Below are 13,492 nucleotides of genomic sequence, written 5' to 3' on the forward strand. Positions count from 1 at the left end.
ACAAACCAGAACTCCGACTGGCGGAGAAACGTTCCTTTGAAAAAATAAACATCGGTCAAGGTTGGCAAATAAAATCGAAGCGTACAATAATTTTTACCGTAGAATTACTCGTATCGATTACTCGGGAAGCCATGTTAATTATACGTTCGTTACTTAAATTTGCCAATATTTATTGCCTACACTAACTAGCTAACTAACTAACTTCATGGAAATTCGTATCACTAGAAACATAGATAAAAAAAGTGGAAGCTACAAAAAATTTATTTTACCCCCCTGAATATCATAGAAGTTGTACTTTACTAGCATTTACTGTACTTTACGTATTTTACATATTGGATGTTCAAGTTTTCCATAACTGCCTACACATCCGCCGTCTACTTATAACTTCGTTCGCGCAAAACCTTTGATTTGAGCGGGTCAACGCGTTAGCGATTTACAGTACGAAAGCCAGTGAAAGCATAAACGAAACCATTATTTCAGCTCTGTCCATCTCTCTTCTATTTTTACTTGTACACTCATTGTGCACTTTGGCGAACAGAACGTACAATAGACGTCACACAACGTAAAAGAGTTAACCAACAACAAACAAAGACCGGTTCCTATTTCTATCGTTAATTTATCTATTCTATCGATTTATTTATTTCAAATATCCGATGATTATTTATTCTAAACGTTTAAAGAACTGCGGACGCGCAGAGTGTACCCGTTATATTCGCCGATACCGTCATATTCGCGAAGAAAAAAAAAGAAAAAAAAAGAAAGAAATTGCTCGGCACGAGCAGTTCGGAGAAACGGTTTTCAACGAGCAAAGAATTTTTCAATTAACGAGAGGCAAGCGTGTGCACGCGAAGCTCGCGCGCGCAAGGTGCAAAAGACGGGCAGAACGCCATAAAGAAAAGAAGACGTTTTGTGCTTGAAATAACCATGACTGCCTATGACCTAGTTCCACGTGGCCAGCCTCTTTGGCACGGTCATGGTCGCGAACGATACCGATTACACGATGGACGCAGACGTCGAAGCCGTCTGGCTCCTCGTCTGCCCGATTCTTCCACGAAAAGATGATGGTCCAATTCACGCAGACGCGCGAGATTAGTATCTCGCATTGAAGTTAATCTCATAGGTGGCGAACGTCGGTCTAAAGATTGGAAATTTCCGATATCGTTTGGTTTTTTTTTTTTTTTGCAATTTAATCCGATCCGAGGTGCGACCGAGGCTTTAAAATGTAATTGTTAATTTATTGGGTTGGCAATTAAGTGATTTTGTCAATACTATTGACTTAGTTGCCAACCCAATAATTCCAGATATGAATGGTCTATTTTACGCTTTATATTTTGCAATTCTAATTTAATTTAAAATATGGAAGATACGCAAGTGTATTTTACAATTTTTTGATCACGACCAGATCGACCTGTTCTTCGAGTTGATCGTTGGAATTTGGAAAAGTAAAAAATGAAAAACGAGGAACGTTATTAATGATCATCGAATTACCGATGCAGTAGAAACTGTTGACAATCCCAAGATTATACTCTTTTACGTTTAAACAGCATGAAAGTAATAAACGGACAGCAAGGCGTTAAAATGAGTTTGGCAAAAAGAAATCATTTTTACGATTATTGGATTATGAAAGGTTCAAGTGTAAGTTGGGTAATAGGTTCGTTGACCTTTGGATGGCGTTTCGAGAAGTTTTATAAAAGTAGAATTTAGTGAGACATTCAGCGGCAGATATCAAAGAAATTTTGCTATACTTATGTACATGTCAAAAAATAAAATATCACGTCGGAAAAAGAGATTGTTTTCCTCGTACGGTAGCGGTCTTGCTATTAAAAATGCACGATGGATTGACTAGCAGAATGTAATAGTTAAAAATAGCAAAATGCGATGGCGTTTGGTTTAGAAACGGTGACAGTTTACAGTTTTAAGTGTGGATTTATGGATGTTAAGAGTCTCGAAGTAAAGTGCAAAAGCGGCAGTAATGGTGATACTTCTGATGATCTTGTACTCTTTTACATCATCAACGACCAACGTGAAAAAATTGTAAATGGATTTTCTGCCTCAGACATATAGTACAATAAAATTCATTGTAAATTTACTGTCCCGCAAAAGAAGAAAAGAGGACAGACACAGCTAAGTGGCGCGTTTCAAAGCAGAAACAATTGCTCGCGATATCATTAGAAAACGCTATATCGATAAAAAGGTTCTCCAAATAAGAAATATATAGAAAAATTTGCTTTCGGGGAAAAAAGGGACAGATAAGAATAAAAAATACATGTTTGATCCGCTTGTAAAAATTCCGCCTAAACATTCCACCTCGTGCGCATTCCTATCACCCGACATTCACCGATACGACTCTCCGCGACATTAAGAATCCATTTACCACGGTTTTCACGTTTTCCATCCGCGGATCACCGTTTACAGTTACATAGGTTGCCGGCAACAATGTCCGCTGCAAGTGGCGAACGAAAAGCAACGTATGACTTTCACAAAATTCCATTGTCGTTTATTATTTCAAATCGTCGTTCGCCGCTTGTTTCTTACTTAGCATTCAGCGGAACTGTCGATAAAAAGAGAGAAAAAGGGAACGTCGTCAATCTTTCCGTTGAAAGCCGACTGCAAACGCGTCTCGTTGACTCACGAGAAAAACTGAAGACTTAACGCAACGCGACTATGATTTACGATTACGTCTTTTTCAAGTCCATTCGCCGATTGCTTTCCGTGCATTTCCTCCTTTTCGTTTTTGCCGCTTTCGACGATTGAACCGCGTCCAAGTTCGAGAAGAAGAGACTCGTTTGTGGTGGAAAAGGCGAGGTTTTGCTTCGACTACCTGATGTATTCGAGTGTCCGGAAAATTCGTAGCGAAATGTAAGAAGAATTCGAAAGTAACGTACGATCGTGGAATTAGCATTTTACTTAGGCGTTGCTCTTTCACGGAGTTTTATCGAGTCTTCGCCTTTTCTTCGGCGGTGAATTCTCTCAGGTAATTTCAATTTTCAATGGTAGAGGTATCCCTCGTGTAACAGGATATTTTTACAACACGGGTTCGCTCTAACACGATTTCAGAATCGGGAAAACAGTCGCACAACGCGGTATTCCTGTAACGCGATTTCGCTCTACCACGGCTCGTGAATTTTTAAGCGCCAGCAAGTTAAATCGTTCGATGTTTCTTAGCGAAGCAGGTGCGACGGCGTTGTTTTTAATTCGCGCACGCAATTTTTCAATATTGAACTTTTTAACCCATTTGTAATTCGTCGAGACGTACAAATCCTTTGAGCTCCGAGTGCATTTTCGGATAAACAGACGATGACATTTTTTATAACTCGAACGAATAATATCAATATGCAAAGCTTGAAATTAATTCGCTATTACTTTAATAAACATAGTTCTCTTCGTTACGAAGACATAGTATACGTACTTTTGTTAATCGTTCGAACCTAATTACCAATTTTCTATTTAATCTTCGCATCTAACGAAACTACCTTCCAATTACCGCGTTGCACGGCGGATATCTGTGATCAGTTTCGCGCGGCGTTGATTTCGCGAACACCAATTTACGAGAAATTAGCAAACGCAAAAATGTACAAAACTCGCGTAATATTCAAAGATATAAGAAACTTTTCACGTTTAAAAACCTGCTAGATTTATTTCCACGATAGATTGGACGAAACGAAACGATTGGAATGTTCGCGGAACGTGGGAACGACGTACAACGTGCTAATAACGCGATGGAAACCCGAACGATCGCAAATATCACCGTCTGACCGTGTTGAGAGTTTCAATTCTCCGTGAAACATCCTTCGCCACCTTTCTCGTTCCCCGTTTCATCGAGAACATCCTTCCTCGCCTTTGCTCGCCCTTTCCTCACTGCCAACACGGAGAAAAAATCGAAGGGAAGAAACGCGCCAAGTGTCGATGCAGTTGGGTGAGACGTGTGTCGTTGAACCTGAACGAGCCACGAGTAAGTTCAAATTTCATTCATTAAATTGGCTGGGTCCCCGGCGTCGCGTCGAAAATAGCCGTGTGAAAGAATACGAGATGCTCGTAAAAACACGCTCGTAAAAACGTTTTTCAGTCTGTACCATGGGAATGTGCACGCGCATGAAATCCGGTGGTGGCAGTCTGTGCAACTTCCACCCAAAAAATCCCCTTCCGCTTCGTCTTTCTTCCTCGTTGCACGGCCGAAGCAACTCGTCGATCTTTCGAGCGAAAGAAGGAACCGGCATCGTGGCTGGATTTCATTTTATTTTTCGTTAACGAGCCTGCTGACGATCCTCGGCAATTAAATAACAAGGACAATCCTACCAGTTACATCCGACAGTCTGTTTTCGGTTGTATTTTATGCAGAAGGTAAAAAATGTTACATCTCGAGGCTGATAGAGAGCTCAGGTTATCGCACTGGTCATCCGCCTTCGCACACGCCTGCAATTTTACTTTCTCCGGTTGATCGGTCGAAGGAAAATTTGTGGCTTTCCCTGCGAAGGTTACTTGGCGATAGCGTAACGATATGAGTTTTTCAAACGTCTTGCGAATTTTATTTCCTTCGTAGCTTCGTGTGATCGTTCGTCGAGGCTTCGTTTGGTTGAGCGGACTCGTAGAACTTGTAGGAACTGCGAGGAATATAATTGCGACGAGTAATCGTATGATACCGAAGGATTTTTCGTATGGGGAAACTTTGCTAAATTTCCAAGCGATTGTCCATTAATTGCGACGAGTACAGAATCATGGCGAGTAAAATAATTGTTGGTTGGTTATGAAGAGAATCGACGTATGGTAATTGACTAGATATCGAAAAAACATGGGAGAAAAATTAGGACAGTGCTCGTAATTTTACAATGGACTATGATAAATAGCATAGTTAATTTATCAATTGAAATTCCTGGTAATTTATTTTTCCTAAAAGAAACTGTAAGGATTGGTCGATTGATTGTAAGGGAAGAGCGTAGAAAAGATCTGAAAGACCATACGCGTGAAGTTTATATTGCTCTTTGTCTTGGCTTTTCCAGGGAAAGGTCAGACGCTTCTCGAAATGGACATCAACGATCTGTGAAGCTAAAAGTTGAGAAAAAAGCAAGAAGAATAACCGGAAGCGATTGGAAAAGTTAAACAGCTAACCACGTGCAACTGTTGGCCTTTAAAGTTTCTCTTTTCGACCTTCTTCTTTGTTTCGAATAAAGATCATACCGCATGCCGCAATTATTTGTTCTTTATGACTCCCACGGCATGACTTTCACATAGGGGGACAAAGAAAACGCGTTGAAAGCGATAATATTCGATGCAAATATCTTTAGAAGTCACGAAACGCGATTGAAACAGCGACAAAGATATTTCGTCAAGCTACAGAATACGCAGGCAGAAAGAAAGAAAGAATTGTTCAAAGTGCATGAAAATTATAAAGATGACAAAGATGTTGTTAAAAATGCAGATTCGTTTCATGGGATGGCTACTTCGAGGCTTAAGAAAGATCACAAGAGATAAGAAATTTTCTTGAAAGAAATTCGCGCCTACAAATGTTCGCTTTGTGTAAACGCGTCGTAATTTTAAAACATCGTGAAAGCGTAATATTGAGAATATTTGAAAGCCGTTTGAGTGCTACCTCTAAAACAAGGTAATAAATAAATTTAAAGAAAAAATTTAAATACGAAAACGCCTTGTAGAAACCGTGTAATTTCAACGAAAAACATTTCGATGCCTCGCGTTTACGTAAGCGAGATCGAAGAAAATGAATCAGCATATTAAAAAGTATCCTAAAAGAAAAGGTAATAGAATTCGGTTGAAAAATATTCCCTTTAAACGTCGTGTTAAAAATCCAAGTTATAAAATACCAACATTCTTTCCAAGATATTAGGTTGTCCGGAAAGTGTCTTTCTTTCGCAAACGTGCTTTTTACAATAATGCACCGTCGCACAAACGTGAAACCAAGTGTATGAAATGTCACGATGTTTATCTCAACAGAACAAAATGGATCGTACGTAATTCGACAAAATAATGTAAAATAAAAAACGTTGTGTGTTTATTATTTCCTCATAAAACGAAAGAAACTTTTCGGACGACTTAATATTTATGCAAATTGTGAAAAAGAAAAAAACCACAATCAACGAGATTCGTCGGATAACGCGTGTCTACCTCACACAAGCTAAATCGGTCATCGGATGGAAAATACTGCTGAATGAAACATTCACCGGGAAGCCACGGTAGTCCAGGAAACGGTTTAAAAACCAGCAGAAACGCTGGTTCTCGGTAACGCGAACGTTTCTTGTTATGCATGACCTCCGATTCTCGTCTATCAACTTCCACGAGTTGTCCAAGAAACGAAGAAAACGCGGCTAGTAAACACTTGACCGAGAAATATCAGTGTCCAATGCGTTCACCTTCGTTTATAAATATATCGTTAATTTCTAAATATCTCTTACTTGTTCTTGTACAATGTATTTTTTACTTCGCATATATTTCGTTCGCTGTTTCATTGAATTCAGAAAATAATATATAATCATCGAGTTTTTCGTTAGATACGACGATAGTAAAAACGTACGAGACAAGTATACGTTAGAAGGTAGACTTCCATTCGTGACGTTTTTCAGAATGACGAACAAGATTCGAGGAATTTTTTTATATCGGCGTGACTCAACTGTAAACGGTTAACGTATCGATGCTCTTAATAACAGTCATCAATTACGACGTCGAAATGGTCAAGTCTTGGAAAAAAGCTGCCACGCTATTATCTAAACTCTGCGATCAATCCGATATCATTCAGTAAAATTACAAGTTAGTACAAATAACAGCAGGAATTTACGTCAATTTCAGAGAATCGACAGACATTAAAAATAGTCGCTACCTACAGCGATACGTATCTGCCTGAGTGTAAAACAAAAGTGGCGCAACGTAAACACTATAAATTTCAAAACAAAAAAGATACTTTACTTCGCGTACAATAGGTGAAAATTATATGCAACAGCGAAATTGCTAGAAAGCTTAGTTACGTCTGCTTGAAAGTATAGAAACGTTCAACCAGATGAAACACACTGCATCAGAAGAACTTTCTTATTCAGAATTTATTTGCACCGTATTTGTTGAACAAAATTTTCTTGTTACTCTTTTTTTTATCATATAATTTCATACAATATCGTATAACATATACTAAATCATATCATATACATAACATATACTAAATCGTATATCATCGACTAAACGCGTAAATATTTTTCAAAGAGAGCGTAAAAATTATCCGAATTTTTATTGCTTATGTTAAAACTACTGCAAAATTGTTAATTCCTAAAATGAATTCCAAAGAATCAAAATTTGCAACTGTTATCAAAGTTTCGCAATCTGCAAAATCTCGACGTCCCATAACAAATCATCGCTCTGCAAACAAACATTCATCGATTTTCACACGTGTCGCTAAATATTCCAAACGACTGGTCAAATATTGGCCAAAGCAACTGCACGACCGTGCGAACGCAAAATTTCATGTTTTTTTTTTCTTTTTTTCGTTCGAAAACGTCAACCTGGCGAGACGAGAATTTAAAAAGAACTCGTAAATCTGGAGTCCTAGAACGCAGGAATAAGACACACAAATATCGTCTGCTGTTAGCCAGCCTTCGGTTACTATTTTCCTTCCTCAGAAAATCACTGTTACGAGGCTGTGTTCGTGGAATTGCATCTATCAAACATCGACGTGTAATCAAACATCACGGTTTTCGTGTTTGTCGCGAATCTGCGTTTTACATTTCGCGACTCTGTGCCTGGTCATGCGAAATTCGCCCGTGGACAGTGTCACTTGAGAGAAAAGAATTACGGTCGATCAAGTTTTGCAGACGTCAGAGTAGAATTTCTGCAGTGGTTAGCGTAGAATTTCGAAAATGGATATAATAGGATTTCTATGGTTGTTGGGATAGGATTTAGAAAGCTGATTAGCTGGAAATTGAGATTGATTAAGTAAAAAATACTTAATTCGCGAAGTGAAATAATACATAAAACAGTGTCCCGTAGAAAATTCGAATAATTATATCGAAATGATGTTTCATTCGAGTCTGAAACTTTTACTTGGCCAAAATAATCTTCTTCTTGTCAAATATAACTTCGATCGTTCGAGTCGTTTTCATTTCCAAGCCGAAGCACCATCCAATTTCTTAATTTCTTCTCATTAAATTGAAGATTGCATGATGTTTCATAATGTAAAACAAACGGCAACATGCAATTCACTAGTCTTGTGCTAGGCGTGTTACAATATTCGTAAGTAGTGTAGCCCGCGATATTGTCAGACACGCAAATAACCAGACGATGGAATATTTCCTGTATGAAATATAAATCAAATTCAAGTTTTTCAGACATTTGTGAGACTTTGCCATTTATTAATTTCCACTCTTCGCTACTTTTGTTCAAAAATCCCCAAATCTGTTGTTTCTTTAAATAAAAATCGTGCTGTATGAAAAATTTTAAACTATCAATTGAAATCGAAACGATCAATCGAAACTATCAATTTATCTTTCATAAAAAGTTTTCCAAAAATTGTCCGATAATTCTTTAAAAGTTCTTTGAATGAAGACTTGGACACTTGTAAAACAATAAATGGTAATATTCCGCAAGAGTAACGATCGACGGCTATTATTTTTTATTTTGAAATCAAACCCTTCGATCTGCGATGAATGCGAAATGTTGAACAATTATCAAATTATCCACGCTATTCTGACACTTACAAAATCCCAAATGCCAAACCTTCAAGTAACTTTAAACGAAAGTCTAGATATTTGAAAAATTTGTTTAGAAAGAGACTCGAAGCTGTACAGCAACAATTTAATTCTACGTAATATATTTACTGGAAATTGATGTCGTTAATAATCATTTCCGTCTAATTGATAGAATATTAACAACTATCTAACAACTATACTTATTATAAGGAAAAAATACGTATTATAAGAAGAACAAGGAAATGTCTCAAAAATTGCTCGATAATGTAGCCAAGAACAGACGAAAAAAAAAAAAAAAATGATAGATCGATCGACTGGTCTTCCTGTTCGCTAAACGATCGACTTGAAGTCATCGACTGCGTACAACTGAGACGTGTTTAATTAATCGTGGCCACTTCTATGCGCCGTATTCGTGGAATCAACAAAAAATCCGCGTTGTACGCATAAACTATTCGCGGAACCCAACTCCTGCTAACTTACAGAAGCAAATCTACGTCGGCTCGTTTAATCCTTTCGCTGTTCGGCAGATCGATACAGAGGAATCTTCGATAACTTATATTATTGCGCGTCGTACCACTATCGGCGACGGAAATACAAAGTGGCTCGTTTAAACGCATAAACAACGTTATCGATTACTTCGATGTACGAGAAGTAATTTATTTTCAGACCTTTCACAGCAGAATCTGTAGAATCTAGGATAAAGTGTAATATCATGGATATGGAGATTATTCCGAGACCTTTTAAAGAAGAATTTATAGAATGTAGGATAAGCTATGATACTATCAATATGCGATATTATATGGGAATTCATAAATATTGAAATTACTATGTTCGACAAATTTATGATAATCTGCATGACCATTAAATTTTTGCAAGTATGCAGGCCAAGAAACGCTTCAACGATACCGATATATAAAAAGCTTCATTTCTCCAATCTTGTGCCTTTTATCTCGTTTGTCTATTAAGAAGTAAGAACAGATTTTATTTCCTGTTAAATAACATTTATGGACCATCGTATCCGAAATAGTCAACAGGTTAAACTTAGCGGACCTAAATCCAATTCTATCAACCGAGCCATTCAATTCTGTCGATACGGATTCATCAACCCAGTGTTTCAAACGTCTCGAACAAGGTCCCCCAAATTCCAAGCGGCCAAAAAAATCTGTCCTCGGTTTGTCAGAAGACAATTCGATACCAGAGGAAATCGATTTGCAAGACGTGACAAGATTCATTGCCGAACTCGGCCGACAGATGCACGGCGCCACTTGGCCACGCGTTTGCCAAGATAATCCGGAAACTCGTTCTAGCGTTACCATGGCAAATGTCCAATGTGTACCGTGCACGACGATGCAGCGTCAGCTATGAAACGCACCCAGAATGCGGTCGTGAAAGCACATACGAACCTTCGTAAACCTGCGCACATTGTTCCTCTGTATTTTTTTAATGTCCATTGTTTGTTTCTTTTCGAACGTGTCCATTTGACCCAATTAAGAAGCAAACAGTAAGGTAATTAATAAAAGAACGATATCACGCAATGGGCGAACTTAGAGCGACTCGAATATTTTTGTCAATAAGCAAGAAATGTTTTAGAATAATAAATACTTCGTAAGAAGTGTAATATACAAATCGCAGGTAGAAACAGAATTTCTATGATTTGAAAGAAATAGCTTTTATCATACTGCTACGAGTAGTTGAGTTTCTTCAAACTTTATGGAATTGTCGAAACTATTTGGCAAGAGTAATGGCAGTGAAAAAGATAACTGAACAGAACTTTATTCTTCTTCTCGATAGCTACGATATAGAAAGATCCACGGTGCCAATTGATAGAAAAAGATTGCGAATGAAATGCCAATCCCTAACGAATTAATTTGGTGGTTTGAACACAGTGCAATTATTTTAAACGACCATTAACACTCGATAATCGTATTTACGTTGATTACTCTTTGTGATTAAATTTTCTATTGGTCATCGATGTGGTAAGAATTAAATTTCACAAAATAGAATCCACTTCATCCGACCGAAATCGACCAGAAGTCTATGTCAACGCAATTAATCAAATTCTTTCAACAACCGATCAACATCATCTCCTGGCAATTTATTAATCGTCACGAAGACGCAACTTTAAACAGACGAAATAGCCAGATAATCACTCGTCCAACAATCGCAAGCACTGACCAAACCTAACGCGATTCAACTTGGCCAGTCAGACAACAATCAGAACTCTGCACGCAGCACGTATACAAAGAGCAGGGAATTAATTGTGTCTGTCTCTTCAGCGATAAACGATCTAACCTTCGGAAATTCGGTCCACTAAATCACCCTCTCTCCGTGTAATTTCTACTCCGCTATCAATTACCCAGACAAGTGAACCCGATAAATCGTTAATATCAGTCAGAAACCCTTTCTAACCGCAAGAATAGTACGATTACACGGTTCGATAATAATCGATAGTCAGCGGGACAACGATCAACGTTCGTACGATCAATAGCCCGGATAATCGGTGCTCAGATAACAAACTTCTCACTGTACTTATTTGAGTTCGAAACGATTTAGTATTTAATTATGCTATCGTTCAAATGGAGTGGCGCCTGCTATCCAGACGCACTTTGTTTGACGTGGTTGTCTTACGAAATATCATTATCGTAGCTTAAAACGATTGAAACACTTATATAGTTTCGTTATAAATTCCTTATAATATAAACATATGTATAGTTTATTACATATATTTTATCTATATAGTTTGTTATAAGATTGTAAAAAAGAAAGAAAAAAAGATAGGACAGGAGCCTGGACAAAACAAGTAGAATTTGTCGTATGCTCGATTAGTATACCGATCGACATTTCGTAAAATATCTCATATCTTGTTTGATATTTTATTTATGCAAATTCGTATCTCAATGAACATAGATATATAACTGATATCGTATCTACGATTTCTAAGATCTATTCGATCAATTACTTTTGTCAAACTCTTTCTTCGACCTATCTAATTTCTATGATTTGCGCAAACCATACTCTAAACAAACCAGTTTGTTACGATATTTTATGGCACGATAGATCTCGATATCTTTGATATTTAGGTATTTTCAGATGTTCTCTATTTGCGATATTTTCAACGAATTTAAAATACATCACTGTGGCGCGGTTTTCTTTCACGTTCTGTTTTATTGGCTTGGCAACTAAGTGTTTGCGGATTTTGTCAATACCACCTAATGGCAAAATCCGCAGTCACTTAGTTGCCAACCTAATACATATGTTTCCGGAAGATGGATAGACGTTGATGCTTTTAATATTTAAATACGCGGATATTTCCATGTATTCGCTATCGCTAATATCGTATTTCGATGTCAATGGTGTAGCAGCATATGCGTCTTAGGACGTTGCGATACGCAGATGCTTCACGTAGTTGTTTTGCCACAGAGGATTAACACTATACCACGCACATAACGTAATAAACAAACTCTGGACAAAGCAATTCCTCTGCTAAGTGCAACCTACCAAGGCTGACAAATTCAAACCTTTCGGTACCTCCCTTGACCAGTACAGACGGTCATGTCCCCTAGACACAGTCAGTCGCACAAACAAACATCAGTCAGTCAGTCAGTCATTAGTAGTGCGAACGAATATCAGTATCGAGTCAGCAAGTCAGTCAGTCAGAGCGAACTAGTATAACGAATCAATCTTATAACGAGTATCATCAAGCGAACGATACTTGTGACTAATTTTGTATTCTAGAGTTTAAAATATCTGTAAATATAGTTAATTAAATTAACTGGTCTCACTATTGATTAAACCAACAACACGTTACACCGTCCACCACAATGGTTTCGAGGAGTACGGTTTTCCCTCGCTATTTCTATTCCATCCTATGATAATTTTACAGCAGCCAAAGTGATTCTGACGTTTATTACTTACACAATGACGCGAAATATTTTGAAACGATTGCCAGTGGTGATGCCGATGGCATTTCCTTCTGTCAGAGAGCATGGCTGGCAATAAAATTTATGAAAGGACTAGAATTCGAAGGCGTACATCGATAGTCTGTCGATAGCACTCAAGGTAGAGGCGAGGCGAAAATACCTGTTTTACGCGAAACGGCTTTAAAACAGCCGCCTTTGTGCGAGCTGGCTAATGTGAAACGCGCTAGGCATTTTCGCAACTCCGTTTCTTTCTGCTAACCGCGATTTCTAAGAGGAATTTGCGTCCCTACAGAGAGGTCACTTGGACGATGACTTCTAACCGGGATGCAAAAGTATTTTTAGATGGTGGGTGTGTAAGGTGTTTGGATACCTTGATGGTGACTTTAGATTGCTGCAGGTTTTTTTTTTATACAAACTTGTAGATTTTTCTTTGTAAAAAATATTTTAAGCAGGGCACAAGTTATTCTTGAAATTTACGATATTATATAGTATCAAAATTCCTCTTACGTTACATCGACTATTAAATAGGTGAAATAATCAGGAATTTTTTAGAAATTTATATATTGGTTAAATATTTCCAGAAAAGAAAATTCCTATGGAAAGCGCTAAATTGAAAAAGATATCAGATTTTTTAATTACTATTCGTATTACAATTTGTATTTCTCATTGTCTAGCTTTTACGATATTTCTTAATATCGAAATTCTGTTAATCTACGATTGGTTCGATGAAGATTCTAAGACGTACAGTAGAATTTATTATTATTATTATTCAAATTAGTTTTCTCCAAATATTACGAATATTCCGATTTATTATTTACTTTCCTATCTTCTTTTCATTCTAATCTATCTAAAATGCAAATTCTATAAATTATATTGCATCGTATGGTCTCCTAT

General features: G+C 37.5%; 1 protein-coding gene across 3 annotated transcripts in view; it reads right to left on the minus strand.

Moving 5' to 3' along the window:
- LOC122570646 (A disintegrin and metalloproteinase with thrombospondin motifs gon-1) overlaps window positions 1-13,492 on the minus strand; it is a 176,326-nt gene that overhangs the window by 100,309 nt on the left and 62,525 nt on the right. The window lies entirely within an intron of this gene.

This window comes from Bombus pyrosoma, linkage group LG9 (assembly GCF_014825855.1).
Source record: "Bombus pyrosoma isolate SC7728 linkage group LG9, ASM1482585v1, whole genome shotgun sequence".
NCBI classification, from domain to species: Eukaryota; Metazoa; Arthropoda; class Insecta; order Hymenoptera; family Apidae; genus Bombus; species Bombus pyrosoma.